The 13,836-nt window shown below is 51.8% G+C and overlaps 1 long non-coding RNA gene across 1 annotated transcript; it reads right to left on the bottom strand.

The window, feature by feature from the left end:
- Window positions 1-2,568: 2,568 nt before the first annotated feature.
- On the bottom strand, window positions 2,569-5,425 carry LOC144375778 (uncharacterized). Its single transcript, XR_013435662.1, has 3 exons — window positions 5,183-5,425; window positions 4,696-4,759; window positions 2,569-4,521 (listed from the first exon to the last, which is right to left on the bottom strand). It is a non-coding gene; the product is annotated as an uncharacterized LOC144375778 (long non-coding RNA).
- Window positions 5,426-13,836: the final 8,411 nt, after the last annotated feature.

Raw genomic sequence — 13,836 nt, 5'->3', positions numbered from 1 at the left:
ACTCAGTGAGACCCTGTCTCTAAATAAAATATGAAATAAATAGAGCTGGGATGTGGTGGAGTGGTTGAGGGTCCCTGAGTTCTGCCACTAGTACTTAGCACTAGCTGATGGGGAGAGGTGCCCAAAAAGCTCTCCCAGAGCTCAGATGGAGACCCCAACACAAGGGAAAGTAGGCATCCTGGAAAAAACCTGGGCTAGATTTTTTATGGACATTCATCTTTTATTCTTCATGACCAGCCCTTGAGGTCCGCCATGCGGACCTTTTTAGAAAGGGGACCCGAGGCCCCCATGCACACAGCGGCGCAGGGAGCAGGATCCTCGACTCGCTCTGCCCGACGGGGGAAGGACTCCTGCCCAGGCCAGCTGCCCACTCAGCCAGGGAGGCTGTGGGTGGAGTGGGGTGGAAACAACCACCAGAAGTCAGGGGCACGCGGCAAACAAGGGTGCCAGGAAATGACCCGGACCAGGGGCCCTTCCTCCCGGCCCGCCCTGTGCCCCTGGCCGCCTGCCACCTTCTATTCCCGGTGCTCCCTCCAAGGAGACAGAGAAAGCTGGACCAGAACCCCCAGGGGTGGTCCCGAATGGGGGCAGGAGGATCTTGAAGCCCCAGACCAGCTTCTCTAGGTCCAATCCTCTCCAGTGTCCTAGGAGGAGGAGGAGGACAAGGCAGGGTCCTTGAGGTCTTGTCCTGTGTGCCCAGCACAGGGGAGGGGCCGAGAGCATGGTGTGGAAGCTACTGGGCAGGAGGTGAAGAGACCTGGGCCCAGCAGTGGCCGGGACCCCCAGAGGCCTTCCATCCCTCCAATCAGCTTACTGTCCCAGAATGGCACCTTCCAGCCGGGACAGTGCAGTTCTGCTCACTCTTTTGCTCACTGGCTAACTTGGTATTTCAGCAAAATACATGGCGGAGCTCAGAAAATACATTTTCATACCGATGAAGTGGTGAACAGAGTGGAGGTGATAACCAGGGTTGATAGGAAAACAGTGTTTTGTAAAGAGCGGAGACTTCCTGGTCAGGTGGCCTGTGAGCTCGCCCAATTGTCATTTCCCAGCTGGTGTTTCCTGGGGCACCAGAGTCCTGTGAGTTTTGTAAACACACAAGGAGAGGGGAGGGGACTGACCATTCACATGGAAAAGAATGGAGATGAACCCAGACCTCAGACCATACCCCAAAAATAACTCAAAATGGATCAAAGAAATAAAAAGAGGAAATAAACCTGTACAACTCTTAGAAGAAAAGATAAGAGTCAATCTGGGAGATCTTGGGTTTCGTATTAAATTTTTAGATATAACACCAAAGGACAATCAACAACAAGAAAAATGGATGAACTGAACACCATTGAAATTTAAAACTTTTGTGCTTCAAAGGATACCATGAAGGAAGTAAAAGAGCTGGTCATGGTGGTGCATACCTGTCATCCCAGGGGCTCCGGAGGCTGAGGCAGGAGGATCATGAATTCAAGGCCAGCCTCAGCAACTTATTGAGGACTTAAGCAACTCAGCAAGACCCTAAGCAACTCAGCAAGCTCCTGTCTCTAAATAAAATATAAAAAAAGGGCTGTAGATGTAGCTCTGTGGTTAAATGCCTGTGGGTGCAATCTCCAACACTCTCCCCACACAAAAAAGTTAAAGAACAACCCTCACAATGGAACAAAATATCCACATATCTGATGAGGGATTTGTATCTAGACTATTTAAAGAACTCTAGCTTTAAAAATGGGCAAAGGATCTGAACAGATGTTCCTCCCAAGAGAATAGAGAAATGGTCAGTGAGCACCATGGAAAGATGCTCAACTCATTAGCCATCAGGGAAACACAAGTCAAAACTACAATAAGCTAGGCGAGGTGGTGCCCTCCTGTAATTCCAGAGGCTCTGGAGGCTGAGGCAAGATCACAAGTTCAAAGCCAGCCTCAGCAAAAGCAAGTTGTTAAGCAACTCAGTGAGACCCTGCCTCTAAATAAAATACAAAGTAGGGCTAGGGATGTGGCTCAGTGGTCGAGTGACCCTGAGCTCAATCCCTAGTACCAAAAAAAAAAAAAAAAAAAAAATTCACAGCAGCATTATTCATAATAGCCCCAATGGAAACAGCTTGAGTATCCTTCAACTGATGAGTGATAAACAAAACGTGTCCAGAACAGGCAAAGATGGAGACAGGTAGGAGAATAGTAGTTGTCTAGGGCAGAGGACAGAGAAATGAAGGAGGCAAGTTGAAGATGATTTCTTTGGGGCTGACAAATGTTCTGAATTTGATTATAGTGATATCTACATATATTTGATATACAGTCCTGTGTCACCTAAAAAAATGACATGGACATATTTTGAGAAATGCATTTCTAGGCAATTTCATCATGGTGCAAAGCTCACTTACACAAACCCGGGTGGTACGACCTGCTGCCCACCTGGGCTGCATGCATGGTACATGCCATCACATATGGTCTCTGGTTGACTTAAACATCACTATGAGGCACATGATTGCTACAAAAAACCCATTGACTTGTACATTTTAAATGAGTTGTATGATATGTGAATTATATCTTAATAAAGCTTAAAAAGAAAATACAAGAGTGTGCATGTGAATTTATCATTATATTAGTTTGGGAAGTGCTGGGTTAAAGTGGGAATTGTTGTTGGGCATAGTGGTGCACACCTGTCATCCCAGTGACTCAAGAGGCTGAGACAGGAGGATTGCAACTTCAAGGTCAGCCTCAATCACTTAGTGAGACCCTCAGCAACTCAGTGAGACCCTGTCTCAAAATAAAAAAAATAAAAAGGGCTGGGGATGTGGCTCAGTGGTAAAGGGCCCCTGAGATAGATCCCCAGTACCAAAAGAAATCGGGGATGGGGGTGGAGGTGGGTGGGGGAGAGGACAATTAACTGTTTTGGGACTTCTCTAGTCTTGCACATGCTAATTGCCTTGCACTTGGGTAAACTCCTAGGGTGGGTTAGAATGTACAGCGTTTCCCAAAACTTTGATCATGGTTTAACAGTGGAATCATCTTCAAAGGAACCCCTCAGAAAATATTTCACAAAATGGAATTTTGCAAGTTTGGCTGCAAGCAATGGAGAGTCATTGAAGGTTGGGGGGCGGGGGTGGAGGCCTGGCTAGACTTGCACCTTGAGGGAAGCCAGGGTGTAGTAGGGGGACTGGAAGCGGTGGAGACAGCCTAGTGGTGCGGTGCCAGTGAGGTGGGTAAACGGAATCTGAATCCATATTTCTCCAGAGGAGCTATACAGAGGGCCAGTGTGCCTATCAAAAATGCTCAGCGTTCATCACCAGAGAAATGCAAACCCAACCACAGTGAGAGGCCAGAGCATGTATCACACCCACTAGGAGTGCAGGCGGGGGGCTGCGGAGCCACAGGCAGCCCTGGAGGGGACTGTCCTGCCTCCTCAGGTACCCAGAAGGATTGCCCTCCCCCAGCTGCAGGAAGGGAGCCTTTTCTTACCCTGCACCTCCTGACTCAAGCTCCAGAATTCCCCAGACCCTCCCCGACCCTGACTGCAGCCCCTGGCTGCCTGAGGCTTCCGGAGAGGATGCTCCACGCCAGCTGTGTTTATGTCCCTCTTCCTAGAAGTGGGATGGGCAGCCCCGCTGGGCAAGGCTGGTGGGTATGGGAGGGAGGCACTGGATTTGGGACCCAGGAGAATCTCAAGAATGGGGACAACAGTGGGTGGGAGCAGGCTGGCTTCACCAGGTCCAGGTGAGCTGGAGCAGAGGGTCTTGTCCTGTCCCGGGCACAGCTTCCCAAACTGCTCCCCTCTGACGCAGAGCAGAGGGCTGCAGGAACTTGGGGAAGGGAACTTGGCATCTGAAAATTCTTAGTCATGCTGGGAGCAGTGGCACATTTCTGTTCCCAGTGACTTGAGAGGCTGAGGCAGGAGGATCACAGGCTGAAGGCAAGCCTCAGCATCTTAGTGAGACCCTGTCTCAAAATAAAAAAATAAAAAGGGCTGGGATGTGGCTCAGTGGTAGAGTGCCCCTGGGTTCAATCCCTAGTACCCCCCCCCAAAAAAAACTATGTATCATAGTTTTTATTGAGCACTTACTGTATACTCTATCTTATACCAATTGCTTTGTGTGCATATCTCATCTAATATTTTTAAAAAATCCTATGTGGAGGTCCTATTATTATTATTCCCATTTTATTTATCTATTTATTGGGGGATCAGAATCTCACTATGTTGCCCGGGCTGGTCTCAAACTCACAGCTCATACAAGTGCCACACTTCTCAGGGCTTGGACTACCGTGTGTGCCACTGTGCCCAACTGTTATCCCCATTTTATAAGGTGAGAAAACTGGACCGTGGAGGGTTTCAAGATCTTGATATTATACAACAAGGAAGTAGGACAAGGGAGTCTCATGAAATTAGGTTGGAAGCTGGGCATGGTGGCACTTGTCTGTAATCCCAGCAGCTCAGGAGACTGAGGCAGGAGGATCACGAATTCAAACCAGGCCTCAGCAACTTAGGCCGAAAGAGCTGAGGATGTGGCTTAGTGGTTGAGCGCCCCTGGGTTCAGTCTGGGCACCAAAAAAAAGAAAAAGAAAAAAAGAAATTAGGTTAGTGATGGAATTGTACATAGGGACAACTTTAGGAAAGCATACAGTTGCCCTCTCCCAGCTTTCCTGCTCCTCCACCCAGCCCCCTGCGACCCCTCCCCCACCACCTCTGGGTGACTGGTGACTGGTGCTTACCTCAAATTCTCAGGTGCTTGGTGCCAAGAGAGTTCTTTCAAGACAGCCTCTTCTTGATTGGAGGCTAGAGGAGAGGGGAAAGGCGGGGGAAGGTTGAGTTTGAGGGCTGTTTCCTGCTACACACTCTTGGTGGGGCAGGTAAGGGGACCCCCAAGGAGCTTACAGGCATCCAGCCCTGGTGGAGCCCTTCCTAAGGGGTGACCCGCAGGGAAACGGCTTTCCAGGAGGGGGCGCTGTAGAGCAGGTGAGGACCACAGTGAACTACCCAAAGGGCCGATGGGGTATTTCCATCCCAGAACCAAGTAAGGCCGGCTGGCAGGGCAGACGCTAGATTTCACAAAGAACCTCCACAGCAAGGGCTTCTGTACCCAAGAGAGAAAGAGTCCCCAGGCTGGAAGAGACGCTAGCCAGCCTAGAGGCTTGGAGATGGCCGAGATGGAGCTGCTCCCAGGTGACAAAGGCAGTGTGCTTCTGTCTGGGGCCAAACCTGGGCACAGTAGTCTGGACCACTGATCCTTGATGCTCTCACAGTTGGAGGCAGAGGAATGGACCCCATGGCGTCCTCCCATAAGGAGGGCTTCTGGACCTGCGGCGGAGTTGACGACGCAAGAGGGGAGGGGCTGGCATTATTCACTCCCCAAATATTTACGGACAGCGTTCCTAGCGCTGGGCCCTCAGCCAAGGCCCTCGGGTCAGGCCCTGCGCCGAGTCCATTACTCTTGTCTCACTCAAGCAGGCCCTGGACGCAGGGAGGGGAAGGCAAGAGCAGGAGCCTGGCTTGCCGGGCCTGGGGGTGGGGAGCTGGGAACAGTAGCTACCATCCCTCCCCCAGCCCATCCGCCTGGCAGGAGTCTGGCTGCATCCCAAGGCTCAGGGCCTGCTCTCCGGAGAGGTGGAGGAGCTGGGGGCAGGGATGGGGCCTCCCCGGCTCCCAGGATGGGGGTGGGAGCCATCTTTCTCAGCTCCTAGCTCAGAACATCCAACCGCAAGAGGGGGCTCCCCCAGGCCCAGGCTGGGTCAGACAAGCTGCTGCCTGCCTTACATCCTGGGCGGGAGGCAGTCCCTGGAGGCAGAGCCGACAGGAAAAAATAATCAAGGAGCTTGAGGGTGGGGATGCTGCCCAGGGCACGTCAGCCCTGACAGCAGCCACCTCCCAGAGCACTGGGTCACCTCACACGTGCTCCGAGACACACCCAGAAGCCCCAGGTATGGAGTCTGGGGCGGCCCCCATCAAGTGAAGGGGGTGGTTCTAGGCCTTGCAGAGTGGCCAGTTCTGCGCTGCCCTCTCCCTCTGGGCCAGGTCCACCTGGGCACCTGGCCTATTCCCAGGGCCCTGCCCACCTTCTGCGCCACCCCTCATCTGTCTCCATGACCCCACTTCCACCTATTTCCACCTATTTCTGCCTCTCTGTCTCCATCCCCCTCTCTCTGTTTCTCCTGTCGGCAGGACAAGCTGGGACAGGAATCCAGGTGCCACCCACCCAAAAGAGCCTTGGTGGGAGGAGGGGAAAGGAGCCCTGAGAAGTGGTCGTGGATTCTCCTGGAGCGTGGACAGCCCAGACCCTCAGCCCCCTCTGTCGCTCTCAGGCCCCACCTGTGTCCTGGGAGGTTGGGGGTGGGGAGGAACCAAAGGCATCTCCTCATTTGGCATGGTTCAAGTAGCAAACCCTCACCTGGCCAGGAGAACATCTGCTCCCCTTTCCCTGGAAAGCTCCAGAGAACAAGGGGGCAGGCATCCCCATCTGCCTCCTGGAGAGACCCCCTCTGCCTCATGGCCAGTGTGGGGAAGGGCCAGAGACCTGCAGAACTCCTGGGCCTCTGGGCAAGGGCTCCCGTAAAGGACGGGACCTGTGCTCCATCACTGTCTCGGCTCCCCCCAGATCTGGGGTTCCCTCCCTGGGACTGGACACAGGAAAGGTCAGACCTGCGAGGTGGAGAGGCTCCCAGTGCCTGCCAGCCAGGCGGGGGGCTGCAGGCTCTTCTCTATACACCTTTTGGGAGTCCTGAGGCTGGCAGCAAAGGAGCCAACCTAGAGTCAGTGTGGGACTGTCATGGGCCACCTGAGCACCCTTCCCTAGCCCTGAGCATTCACTCTCTGCCTCCGGCTCCTGCAGCTGCCTTCCTTTCTCCCTGGCTCCCGCCCTCGGCCACCCTCCCTCCCTCCCTCAGGAAGCCTTCCAGGTGGAGTGACTCATCCCTGGTTCATTTTAAAAGTGCGGCACAGGGTTAGCTCAGTGGTAGAGTGTCTCGTCCAACCTGCAGGAGGCCCTGGGCTTATTCCCCAGCAGGGCAAGAAGAAAAGAGAGCCTCACTGAGTGCCTGGGGGCCCAGAGGAACCTTTCCACCCCTGCTCAGAGGCCAGTCAGCACTGGGCAGGGAGACACCCCCACTCAGGGTAGGGGGCTTGGCGTGTTCTGGGGTGTTGGGGAGATCAAATGAGAAGGGGGACAGTCTCCGACGAAGGCATCTGCGAAGGCTTGCTGGAGGAGGTGGCATTCGGAGATGGGTGTAGCCCAGTAGGGTCCCACCAAGGCAGGCTCCCATCTCTGTCTGGGGCTGTGCCCACTCTGCTGTCCTTCACCCTCATATTACCTGGCACCTCCTTAACCACTGGAACAAAGCAAGTCCTCAGCGCCCCTGGCAGCTCTTGCAGGGGCTGGCCTCATCCCACCTGCCATGGGTTGTGCAGTAGACACTAGAGACTGCATCTGTGCAATAGAACAGGACCCCTGCGGCTTCCCTGGGGATGGCCAGGGCTGTGCTGGTGACAGCCTCCTGAGAGCTGAGGTCTCTGGGGACGCAGCACCATCAGACCCCAGAGACCTGGTCACCTCCACACTGTGAGGGGCAGTCGGCACAGTGCGGGTGCAGCTCCTGCTCCCCCTGCACTTCTGTGGCCCTCAGCCTCGGCCCCTCCAAGCTGCCCCTGAATTGCTGCGGGACTTGTTCCTCTCTGCTCAGGGCCAGCTGCCTCTCCTTGGGGACGGGATCTGCATTTAATCCCTGTGCTTGTTTGGAGGTCAGAGTCCTTCCATCCGAGGTTGTGGCAGGGACAGGAGTGGGAGCTCTTCCTGGGCAGGTGAGGTGACTCTCCAGGGCCTCCTGGCCTCCTCCAGCCAATGCAGCCCTTGGCCGCCAGCACCCTCCCCCTCCGCGGGGCCAGAGGGGCGGAGCTTCTGCAGCCCTGAGCAGGGAAGGGGCTCAGACCCATCCAGTCTCCCTGCAGGTCCTCCAACCCCAGGGTCCATCACCCCAGGGGCCTTGGGTCCTCCGCACTGCCAGGCTCAGCCTTCCCCCTCCCTTTGGAAAAGCCTCCCAGAGTCTCTGCAGCACCCTCCGCCTCACCTCGGGGGGGGGGGGGGGGGGGGGGGGGGGCCTCCCACCTGGGCTGTGGGCTCTGAGCTGAGGAATGCACCCCCTTTCCCCTGGTTCCTCCCCAGATGCCCTTCACCCAAGGCAAGGGGTGGAGGGCCCTTCCTGAGATTCGGAATGATGGAGGAGGGAGAGAGCTGACTACTCTGCTCTCATTACCCACCAGCTCTCCTGGCGGGGCTTCTGTCCCACCCTGGTGGCCTACTGTCACTGTAGGTCTTCCCTCTCTGTCTTCCTACCCCGTCTGTCCTCAGGAAGTCCTCTCCCAAGTGGTCTTCTGAAGCCGGCGTCCTCCCAGGCTATTGGCCAAACCCACTGGCACCCCACTTCCACTTTCTCGTCCAGGAGCCCAGCAAGGTGGTTCCCCAGCAGATCTGTGTCCCCCAGGAGCTCTGCCCACAGCTTTTCAACAGCAAATGAGTGTGTGCTGTTTTTGTTTTTGTTTTCTCTTTCTCCTCTACACAGAGGAAGAAAGTTGAATGCCAGAAGGGAAAATGAGCTTCCTAGGGTCTAACAGTGAGGAACAAAGCAGGAAAAAGAACTGAGGACTTTTAACTGACTGTCTAAAAGCTGTGTGATCTGGGAAGGTTCACAGGTCTCTCTGGGGCCACTTTATTTTAATTTGAATGATAACGTTTTTATTGAGTTATTGTTATACTTCAATACCCACAGACAAGAGTGGGTGGGTTTTCACAAAATGATCACACTGTGTAATCAGAACCCAGGTAGAGAAATAAAGTATTTCTAGCATCCCCCAACCGCTCTATGCCATCTCCAGTCTCTATTTTCCTAGCAGGTAACTGCCCTTTTCATTCTACCACCATAAATTGGTTTTGTCTGTTTTTGAAGTTTTTTTTTTTAAGAAAATATTGTTTTTTTGTGTCTGGCTTCATTTTTTTCCCACTCAACATTAAGATTGTGAGATGAATTCATTTCGTTTCTTGCAGTTACAGTTTGTTCCTTTGTACCGATGTATAGTATTCCATCATACATAACAGAAATATACCACCATTTGGGTATCCACTCTACTGCTAATAGAAATCCGAGTTTGGGGATTTTGTTTGTTTGTTTTTTCAGTTTGGGGCTGTGGCACTGGTACAGTGGTGAATTCTCATGCATGTTTTGGGAGCATGATCTATGCTTTTCTGTTGGATACATGTATCAATGTAGATTGCTGGGTCCTAGAGATGGCATGCGTTTCGATTTTTTAAAAATGTTTTTTAGTTGTAGTTGGACACAATACCTTTATTTTATTTATTTATTTTTATGTGGTGTTGAGGATGGAACCCAGGGCCTTGCATGTGCTGGATGAGTGCTCTACCACTCAGCCACAACCCCAGCCCCCATACATTTCAATTTTATCTGGTGCTATCATTTAGTTTTCCAAAGTGATGTATCAATGTACACTCTCCAGCAGGTAGAAGAGTGCTGCTTGCTTCCCAATACTTACTTGCTTCAGTAATGTCAGTCTTTTTCCTTTTAGTTCACTATGGGTTTTGCATTTCCCTAGGGACTAATGATGATGAACACTTCCCCGAAGGAGGCCAGGGAACTCAGAAAGCCTTACCGGGCTGTGCCTGTTCAGATCTCCTGCCCATTCTCTCATGAGCTGACTGTCTCTTTCCTATGGATCTGTAAGAGGTCTTTGCATGTTCTGGTTGCAGGTTTTCTGTGTAGTAGATACCTTTACCTTCTCCCTGTTGTTGCTCGCCTCTGCACTGTCTTAAAGGTGAGTTTTGATAAACAGAACTTCTCATTTTAATGGAGAACACTTTATCAAGATTTTTCCCTTCATAGTTCATACTGCAAGTGTCACATTTAAAAACTCTTTTTTATGTCAGGCGCAGTGGCATGCCTGTAATCCTAGCAGGATTAATCTATATATTTAATGTAATCCCGCATTAAATATATAGATTGATTTGGAGAAGATTGACATATTTACAATATTAAGCATTCCAATCCATGAACATGGTATATCCTTTCATTAACTTATGTGAATTTAAGTATACCATAATATTTTGTAGTCTTTTTGTATACTGAGTGGACTTACACTTTTTTGGTTAAATTTATTTTTAAGTAATTGATTTTTATGGTGTATAAATATTGTGCTTTTATTTCTTTTTCTAATTGTACATTGATCATGAATCATTATTCCATATGCTAATCTTGTATCTAATGACCTTGTTAAATTCACTTATTTATAATTTATTCTAATAGTTTGTATATTGGGGGATTTTCTCTATGTACCATTATGCAGTTTGATTTCTTTTTCCTTTTTTTAAAAAATTTTTTGGTGGTGGTACTGGGGATTGAACCTAGGAGTGCTCTACCACTGAACTACATCAACAGCCCTTTTTATTTTCTATTTTGATGCAGAGTCTCACTAAGTTGCCCAGATTATCCTTGAACTTGTGATCTCCTTGTCTCAGGCTCCCAAGTTGCTGGGATTATAGGCATGAGTCACTGTGCCCAGTCTTTAGCCCCCTTTTTAAAATTTTTGTTTTGAGACAGGGTCTGACAAAGTTGACAAGGCTGGCCTCAAACTCACAATCCTCCTGCCTCATCCTCCCCAGTAGTTGGAATTACAGGCATGTGCCACCACACCTGGTCGGTAGTTTTATTTCTCCATTTCCAATTCCCATAATTTTTTTATGCCTTATGGCCCTGTTTGGGACTTCCAGTGTAGTGCTGGACAGAAGTGGTGATAGTGAGATTCTTGTCTAGCTTTTGATATTAGTAGGAAAACATATATATATATTAGTTGTAGCTGGACATAATATCTTTATTTTATTTATTTATTTTTATGCAGCGCTGAGGATCAAACCAGTGCCTCACATGTTCGAGGCAAGCTATAGCTCCAGGCCCAGGAAAACTTCCAATATTTCACCTTAAGCCTGATGTGTGTGTGTGTGTGTGTGTGTTAGTAACTCTTCACAATGCTATTTATTTGAACACATCTTTCTGATAAGGGTAGAATTTGAGGTCCTGGGTGTGGAACACTGCAAAAAAGTACTGAGGGCCCCTGGGAGGGAACTTCTAGCTCAGTTGATTTTTTTTTTTTTTTTTTTTTGTACCAAGGATGAACCGGGAGTGATTAACTACTGAGACTCATCCCCAGCTCTTTTTATTTTTTATTTGAGACAGAGTCTTACTAAGTTGCTTAGGGTCTCACTAACTTGCTGAGGCTGGTTTCAAACTTCTGATCCTCCTGCCTCAGCCTCCCAAGTCCCTGGGATTACAACCATGAGCCCATGGCTGGCTCCCAGCTCAATTAAAAACAAATTAGAGTTGCCTCAAAAAGGGTAGCAACTTTATAATGATCCCCCAACATGTCTTCTATCAAAATGTAGCACAACTGGGGCTAGTGGTGCACATCTATGATCCCACATGCTCAGGAGGGTCTTAGAGACCAGGAGGGGGACCCCAGTACCCCAGTGCTCCCAGGAGTGGGAGCATCCCGTGGCTAAAGAGGGAAAGTCCTGAACCCAAGACACACAGGAGATAGTAACCAGCCAGAACTAGACCAAACCCAGAGTCCTTGGCTGTCTGGCCAGAGGGGGACAAATATCCTGCACCGAATCTTGGCCTGGTCACAAACTCCAGGAATGACAGAGAGGAGTAGGCTGAGAGAAGGAAGATAGAACAGGACAGGAAAGAAAAGAAGCCCCGGGAGTGGAAAGTCAGCTCTGGGGTCCAAGGTCTGAGGACCTGGGAGGCCCATGAGGTTGCTGAGCCTGGGCCGGGGAGAAACTGGAGCCAGTGCAGCTTTTATAGTCAAATGCCATTCTTCCTTTTCTGGCCACCCCGCCCCCACGCTGCCCACTGGGAATGTTCGGAATGTGATGAGCTGATAAGAGCAGGGGCTCCCACTCCACCTGGCACGGAGCAAGGGGGGGGAGCCATGCCACCCCCACCTAGCAGAATGGATTTTCTTGGTGGGATTTTAGGGACCACAACCCTAATGCAGGGACTGCGTGAAAGATCTGAGGAGGGTGCCCCTCGTATGGGGCAGATAGGCCAGATGCCAGGGCTGTGGGTACGGCCAGATGCTCTCCAGCTGTGCTGTGCTGTGAGTCAGAGGCTTGGGGCCTGGCTGAAGGAGTGGCTCTGGCAGGAGAGGGCAGAGGGCAGAGGGAAGCCAGGCAGAGTGGCTGGCACTCCACAGGGAGACTGGGAACCATGGCTGCCGGGCAGGGAAGCCTCAGGGGTTCTGTCTAAAGGGGACCTCAGTGGGCACTCCTCCACCCTTGCTGGGTTGAGAGCCCTTAGGAGGCAGACTGGCTCTCCTAGGACCCCCGTTGGGATCCAGGGGGTCCTAGGAGAGAGCAGTTACTTGAGCACACGGGGACACTTGCTTCAGTGTCCACCCTGCCCTACCCTGCCTTGTTGTGGACCCGAGTGGCCTCCCCACTGCATGGCACCCACCCACCACCCACCTTCACAGAGCGAAGCAGCCCATCTTGTAGAGACCTGCTGTGTGGTGGGCACTGTGCACGGAGCTGGCTGACCAAGCCAAGGTCTCCGCCCTCAGGTGCTTTCCTCCTGTAGGGACAGTGATAATAGCCAAGAGGTGGATGCTTCCAGTGAACGGAAAAGCAATGCCCTGATGGTGACTGTGGCCTGGAACCAGGAGAGGGCAGGGCAGGAGCACGGCTGGAGGAAAGTCTGAGGGGTCTGGAGGCCCTGGATCCGGGCCTTCTCCAAGTACCCGCTTTCTGCTCTCTGGATGGACACTTCAGAAAAGCTGCCCAAACGGAGCAGAGGGAAGGGAGGAAGGGGGTGGGGAGCGAATTGGTGGTTTGAGGTTGGGCCTGATAGAAGGAGAACAGAGATGGGGAAAACCTCAGCCCCAGGGACCGCTGTGTGGCTATACCTGAGACCCGCTGTGGGCGGCCTGAGACTGGGCAGGAGGCCATCCAAACCTTGCTCAGGGCCCACTGCCCGTTGGCTCGGCTACAGAATGAAGAGCCACCATGCTACGTGGCTGCCGTGGGAATCAAGCCAGCAGGCTGCAGGCCTGGTCCATGGAGACCTGGCTGTCCTTACCCACTCTGGCTGGGGGGGGTGGGGTGGTGCTGCTAGGGAGAAGGGGTGCGCTAGGTGCCTAGAGTCCCCATAGGGTCTTGGCCACACCTTGCACGATGCCTGCTGGCATGTGTCAGGACTCAGAAGTGCTTGGGGAATAAAAACCATGAATGAATGATGAGTGAATAAATAAATGAGGAATGAATAAGCAAATCCATCAACCAACCAAGTCCTGGAGGTTCCCCGCCAATCCTTTAGGAATGGGCAGGCCTGCCACCTGGTGGTGGCTGCTCTAACTGCAGCCATGGTCTGGCCGGGCCTCACCCTTCCCCACATAGCAGGGATTGAGCTCTGGGGCATTTGACCACTGAGCCCTGTCCCCAGCCCTATTTTGTGTTTTATTTAGAGACAGGGTCTCACTGAGTTGCTTAGCACCTCACTTTTGCTGAGGCTGACTTTGAACTCACGATCCTCCCGTGTCAGCCTCCCAAGCATCTGGGATTCCAGGAGTGTGCCACCGTGCCAGGCAATATTCTTTTATTTTTCTGAGCAAAGAGTCCTCCCTCACCTTTGCCTGTTAGAAGAGCCCACCTGGGAGTCTGAGCCATTTCCCCTTCCCCTTCTTTTCCTCTAGGCCGAGAGCGAATGAAAAGGCTTCTCTCCACCATCCACACAGGAGGGTCCACCCAAGAAGGGCCCAGGCCATGGGCTGGCAGAATTCTCCCCACTGCCCTCCTGTCTCTT

This window comes from Ictidomys tridecemlineatus, chromosome 3 (genome assembly GCF_052094955.1).
Source record: "Ictidomys tridecemlineatus isolate mIctTri1 chromosome 3, mIctTri1.hap1, whole genome shotgun sequence".
In the NCBI taxonomy this organism is placed as follows: Eukaryota; Metazoa; Chordata; class Mammalia; order Rodentia; family Sciuridae; genus Ictidomys; species Ictidomys tridecemlineatus.
This window is presented reverse-complemented; position numbering and strand designations above follow the sequence as displayed.